The sequence below is a fragment of the Taudactylus pleione genome, unplaced genomic scaffold (assembly GCF_031769625.1).
Source record: "Taudactylus pleione unplaced genomic scaffold, aTauple2 ptg000055l, whole genome shotgun sequence".
NCBI classification, from domain to species: domain Eukaryota; kingdom Metazoa; phylum Chordata; class Amphibia; order Anura; family Myobatrachidae; genus Taudactylus; species Taudactylus pleione.
In genome coordinates, this window is record NW_028284457.1 from 13649860 (window position 1) to 13657664 (window position 7805).

Here is a 7805-nt window from a genome sequence, read left to right on the forward strand (position 1 = left end):
AGGGGACCTGCAATGACATATAACTATCCTATAGGGAGGGGGCCTGCAATGACAGATAACTATACTCTAGGGAGGGGGCCTGCAAAGACAGATAACTATACTCTAGGGAGGGGGCCTGCAAAGACAGATAACTATACTATAGGGAGGGGGCCTGCAATAACAGATAACAATACTCTAGGGAGGGGGCCTGCAATGACAGATAACTATCCTATAGGGAGGGGGCCTGCAATGACAGATAATTATATTATAGGGAGGGGACCTGCAATGACAGATAAGTATCCTATAGGGAGGGGACCTGCAATGACAGATAATTATATTATAGGGAGGGGGCCTGCAATGACAGATAACTGTACTATAGGGAGGGGGCCTGCAATGACAGATAACTATACTATAGGGAGGGGGCCTGCAATGACAGATAACTATACTATAGGGAGGGGACCTTCAATGACAGATAACTATCCTATAGGGAGGGGACCTGCAATGACAGATAACTATACTATAGGGAGGGGGCCTGCAATGACAGATAACTATACAATAGTGAGGGGACCTGCAATGACAGATAACTATACTGTAGGGAGGGGACCTGCAATGACAGATAACTATACTATAGGGAGGGGACCTGCAATGACAGATAACTATACTATAGGGAGGGGACCTGCAATGACAGATAACTATACTGTAGGGAGGGGGCAGCAATGACAGATAACTATACTGTAGGGAGGGTACCTGCAATGACAGATACCTGTACTGTAGGGAGGGGGCCTGCAATGACAGATAACTATACTATAGGGAGGGGACCTGCAATGACAGATAACTATACTATAGGGAGAGGGCCTGCAATGACAGATAACTATACTGTAGGGAGGGGGCAGCAATGGCAGATAACTATACTGTAGGGAGGGGGCAGCAATGGCAGATAACTATACTATAGGGAGGGTACCTGCAATGACAGATAACTATACTGTAGGGTGGGGGCCTGCAATGACAGATAACTATACTGTAGGGAGGGGGCCTGTAATGACAGATAACTATACTGTAGGGAGGGGGCCTGCAATGACAGATAACTATGCTATAGGGAGGGGGCCTGCAATGACAGATAACTATACTAAAGGGAGGGGGCCTGCAATGACAGATACCTATACTATAGGGAGGGGACCTGCAATGACAGATAACTATACTATAGGGAGGGGGCCTGCAATGACATAACTATACTATAGGGAGGGGGTCTGCAATGACAGATAACTATACTATAGGGAGGGGGCCTGCAATGACAGATACCTGTACTATAGGGAAAGGGCCTGCAATGACAGATAACTATACTCTAGGGAGGGGGCCTACAATGACAGATAACTATACTATAGGGAAGGGGCCTGCAATGACAGATAACTATACTATAGGGAGGGGGCCTGCAATGGCAGATACCTATACTATAGGGAGGGGACCTGCAATGACAGATAACTATCCTATAGGGAGGGGGCCTGCAATGACAGATAACTATACTATAGGGAGGGTGCCTGCAATGACAGATAACTATCCTATAGGGAGGGGAACTGCAATGACAGATAACTATCCTATAGGGAGGGGGCCTGCAATGACAGATAACTATACTCTAGGGAGGGGGCCTACAATGACAGATAACTATACTCTAGGGAGGGGGCCTGCAATGACAGATAACTATACTCTTGGGAGGGGATCTGCAATGACAGATAACTATACTATAGGGAGGGGGCCTGCAATGACAGATAACTATACTATAGGGAGGGGACCTTCAATGACAGATAACTATCCTATAGGGAGGGGACCTGCAATGACAGATAACTATACTATAGGGAGGGGGCCTGCAATGACAGATAACTATACAATAGTGAGGGGACCTGCAATGACAGATAACTATACTGTAGGGAGGGGACCTGCAATGACAGATAACTATACTATAGGGAGGGGACCTGCAATGACAGATAACTATACTATAGGGAGGGGACCTGCAATGACAGATAACTATACTGTAGGGAGGGGGCAGCAATGACAGATAACTATACTGTAGGGAGGGTACCTGCAATGACAGATACCTGTACTGTAGGGAGGGGGCCTGCAATGACAGATAACTATACTATAGGGAGGGGACCTGCAATGACAGATAACTATACTATAGGGAGAGGGCCTGCAATGACAGATAACTATACTGTAGGGAGGGGGCAGCAATGGCAGATAACTATACTGTAGGGAGGGGGCAGCAATGGCAGATAACTATACTATAGGGAGGGTACCTGCAATGACAGATAACTATACTGTAGGGTGGGGGCCTGCAATGACAGATAACTATACTGTAGGGAGGGGGCCTGTAATGACAGGTAACTATACTGTAGGGAGGGGGCCTGCAATGACAGATAACTATGCTATAGGGAGGGGGCCTGCAATGACAGATAACTATACTAAAGGGAGGGGGCCTGCAATGACAGATACCTATACTATAGGGAGGGGACCTGCAATGACAGATAACTATACTATAGGGAGGGGGCCTGCAATGACATATAACTATACTATAGGGAGGGGGTCTGCAATGACAGATAACTATACTATAGGGAGGGGGCCTGCAATGACAGATACCTGTACTATAGGGAAAGGGCCTGCAATGACAGATAACTATACTCTAGGGAAGGGGCCTACAATGACAGATAACTATACTATAGGGAAGGGGCCTGCAATGACAGATAACTATACTATAGGGAGGGGGCCTGCAATGGCAGATCACAATACTGTAGGGAGGGGGCAGCAATGACAGATAACTATACTATAGGGAGGGGGCCTGCAATGACAGATAACTATACTATAGGGAGGGGGCCTGCAATGACAGATAACTATACTGTAGGGAGGGGGCAGCAATGACAGATAACTATACTATAGGGAGGGGGCCTGCAATGACAGATAACTATACTATAGGGAGGGTGCCTACAATGACAGATACCTATACACGGGCATGCCCTCTCTAGCTCCGGCGCCCTGCCTCCCGCCGGAGCTAGAGGGAACACTACTATACTATAGGGAGGGGACCTGCAATGACAGATAACTATACTATAGGGAGGTGACCTGCAATGACATATAACTATACTCTAGGGAGGGGACCTGCAATGACATATAACTATACTCTAGGGAGGGGGCCTACAATGACAGATAACTATACAATAGGGAGGGGGCCTGCAATGACAGATAACTATACTATAGGGAGGGGGCCTGCAATGACAGATAACTGTACTGTAGGGAGGGGGCAGCAATGACAGATAACTGTACTACAGGGAGGGGGCCTGCAATGACAGATAACTATACTGTAGGGAGGGGGCCTGCAATGACAGATACCTGTACTATAGGGAGGGGGCCTGCAATGACAGATAACTCTACTATAGGGAGGGGACCTGCAATGACAGATAACTCTACTGTAGGGAGGGGACCTGCAATGACAGATAACTATACTGTAGGGAGGGGGCAGCAATGACAGATAACTATACTGTAGGGAGGGTACCTGCAATAACAGATAACTATACTATAGGGAGGGGACCTACAATGACAGATAACTATCCTATAGGGAGGGGGCCTGCAATGACAGATAACTATACTATAGGGAGGGGACCTGCAATGACAGATAACTATACTATAGGGAGGGGACCTGCAATAACAGATAACTATACTATAGGGTGGGGGCCTGCAATTACAGATAACTATACTGTAAGGAGGGGGCCTGCAATGACAGATAACTATGCTATAGGTAGGGGGCCTGCAATGACAGATAACTATACTATAGGGAGGGGACCTGCAATGACAGATAACTATCCTATAGGGAGGGGGCCTGCAATGACATATAACTATACTATAGGGAAGGGGCCTGCAATGACAGATACCTGTACTATAGGGAAAGGGCCTGCAATGACAGATAACTGTACTCTAGGGAGGGGGCCTGCAATGACAGATAACTATACTATAGGGAAGGGGCCTGCAATGACAGATAACTATACTATAGGGAGGGGGCCTGCAATGACAGATAACTATTCTGTAGGGAGGGGACCTGCAATGACCGATAACTATACTGTAGGGAGGGGGCCTGCAATGACCGATAACTATACTGTAGGGAGGGGGCCTGCAATGACCGCTATTTATATGCTGTAGGGAGGGGGCCTGCAATGACAGATAACTATACTGTAGGGAGGGGGCCTGCAATGACAGATAACTATACTGTAGGGAGGGGGCCTGCAATGACAGATACCTATACTATAGGGAGGGTGCCTGCAATGACAGATAACTATCCTAAAGGGAGGGGACCTGCAATGACATATAACTATCCTATAGGGAGGGGGCCTGCAATGACAGATAACTATACTCTAGGGAGGGGGCCTGCAAAGACAGATAACTATACTCTAGGGAGGGGGCCTGCAAAGACAGATAACTATACTATAGGGAGGGGGCCTGCAATAACAGATAACAATACTCTAGGGAGGGGGCCTGCAATGACAGATAACTATCCTATAGGGAGGGGGCCTGCAATGACAGATAATTATATTATAGGGAGGGGACCTGCAATGACAGATAAGTATCCTATAGGGAGGGGACCTGCAATGACAGATAATTATATTATAGGGAGGGGGCCTGCAATGACAGATAACTGTACTATAGGGAGGGGGCCTGCAATGACAGATAACTATACTATAGGGAGGGGGCCTGCAATGACAGATAACTATACTATAGGGAGGGGACCTTCAATGACAGATAACTATCCTATAGGGAGGGGACCTGCAATGACAGATAACTATACTATAGGGAGGGGGCCTGCAATGACAGATAACTATACAATAGTGAGGGGACCTGCAATGACAGATAACTATACTGTAGGGAGGGGACCTGCAATGACAGATAACTATACTATAGGGAGGGGACCTGCAATGACAGATAACTATACTATAGGGAGGGGACCTGCAATGACAGATAACTATACTGTAGGGAGGGGGCAGCAATGACAGATAACTATACTGTAGGGAGGGTACCTGCAATGACAGATACCTGTACTGTAGGGAGGGGGCCTGCAATGACAGATAACTATACTATAGGGAGGGGACCTGCAATGACAGATAACTATACTATAGGGAGAGGGCCTGCAATGACAGATAACTATACTGTAGGGAGGGGGCAGCAATGGCAGATAACTATACTGTAGGGAGGGGGCAGCAATGGCAGATAACTATACTATAGGGAGGGTACCTGCAATGACAGATAACTATACTGTAGGGTGGGGGCCTGCAATGACAGATAACTATACTGTAGGGAGGGGGCCTGTAATGACAGATAACTATACTGTAGGGAGGGGGCCTGCAATGACAGATAACTATGCTATAGGGAGGGGGCCTGCAATGACAGATACCTATACTATAGGGAGGGGACCTGCAATGACAGATAACTATACTATAGGGAGGGGACCTGCAATGACAGATAACTATACTATAGGGAGGGGGCCTGCAATGACATATAACTATACTATAGGGAGGGGGTCTGCAATGACAGATAACTATACTATAGGGAGGGGGCCTGCAATGACAGATACCTGTACTATAGGGAAAGGGCCTGCAATGACAGATAACTATACTCTAGGGAGGGGGCCTACAATGACAGATAACTATACTATAGGGAAGGGGCCTGCAATGACAGATAACTATACTATAGGGAGGGGGCCTGCAATGGCAGATCACAATACTGTAGGGAGGGGGCAGCAATGACAGATAACTATACTATAGGGAGGGGGCCTGCAATGACAGATAACTATACTATAGGGAGGGGGCCTGCAATGACAGATAACTATACTGTAGGGAGGGGGCAGCAATGACAGATAACTATACTATAGGGAGGGGGCCTGCAATGACAGATAACTATACTATAGGGAGGGTGCCTACAATGACAGATACCTATACACGGGCATGCCCTCTCTAGCTCCGGCGCCCTGCCTCCCGCCGGAGCTAGAGGGAACACTACTATACTATAGGGAGGGGGCCTGCAATGGCAGATCACAATACTGTAGGGAGGGGGCAGCAATGACAGATAACTATACTATAGGGAGGGGGCCTGCAATGACAGATAACTATACTATAGGGAGGGGGCCTGCAATGACAGATAACTATACTGTAGGGAGGGGGCAGCAATGACAGATAACTATGCTATAGGGAGGGGGCCTGCAATGACAGATACCTATACTATAGGGAGGGGACCTGCAATGACAGATAACTATACTATAGGGAGGGGACCTGCAATGACAGATAACTATACTATAGGGAGGGGGCCTGCAATGACATATAACTATACTATAGGGAGGGGGTCTGCAATGACAGATAACTATACTATAGGGAGGGGGCCTGCAATGACAGATACCTGTACTATAGGGAAAGGGCCTGCAATGACAGATAACTATACTCTAGGGAGGGGGCCTACAATGACAGATAACTATACTATAGGGAAGGGGCCTGCAATGACAGATAACTATACTATAGGGAGGGGGCCTGCAATGGCAGATCACAATACTGTAGGGAGGGGGCAGCAATGACAGATAACTATACTATAGGGAGGGGGCCTGCAATGACAGATAACTATACTATAGGGAGGGGGCCTGCAATGACAGATAACTATACTGTAGGGAGGGGGCAGCAATGACAGATAACTATACTATAGGGAGGGGGCCTGCAATGACAGATAACTATACTATAGGGAGGGTGCCTACAATGACAGATACCTATACACGGGCATGCCCTCTCTAGCTCCGGCGCCCTGCCTCCCGCCGGAGCTAGAGGGAACACTACTATACTATAGGGAGGGGACCTGCAATGACAGATAACTATACTATAGGGAGGTGACCTGCAATGACATATAACTATACTATAGGGAGGGGACCTGCAATGACATATAACTATACTCTAGGGAGGGGGCCTACAATGACAGATAACTATACAATAGGGAGGGGGCCTGCAATGACAGATAACTATACTATAGGGAGGGGGCCTGCAATGACAGATAACTGTACTGTAGGGAGGGGGCAGCAATGACAGATAACTGTACTACAGGGAGGGGGCCTGCAATGACAGATAACTATACTGTAGGGAGGGGGCCTGCAATGACAGATACCTGTACTATAGGGAGGGGGCCTGCAATGACAGATAACTATACTATAGGGAGGGGACCTGCAATGACAGATAACTCTACTGTAGGGAGGGGACCTGCAATGACAGATAACTATACTGTAGGGAGGGGGCAGCAATGACAGATAACTATACTGTAGGGAGGGTACCTGCAATAACAGATAACTATACTATAGGGAGGGGACCTACAATGACAGATAACTATCCTATAGGGAGGGGGCCTGCAATGACAGATAACTATACTATAGGGAGGGGACCTGCAATGACAGATAACTATACTATAGGGAGGGGACCTGCAATAACAGATAACTATACTATAGGGTGGGGGCCTGCAATGACAGATAACTATACTGTAAGGAGGGGGCCTGCAATGACAGATAACTATGCTATAGGTAGGGGGCCTGCAATGACAGATAACTATACTATAGGGAGGGGACCTGCAATGACAGATAACTATCCTATAGGGAGGGGGCCTGCAATGACATATAACTATACTATAGGGAAGGGGCCTGCAATGACAGATACCTGTACTATAGGGAAAGGGCCTGCAATGACAGATAACTGTACTCTAGGGAGGGGGCCTGCAATGACAGATAACTATACTATAGGGAAGGGGCCTGCAATGACAGATAACTATACTAT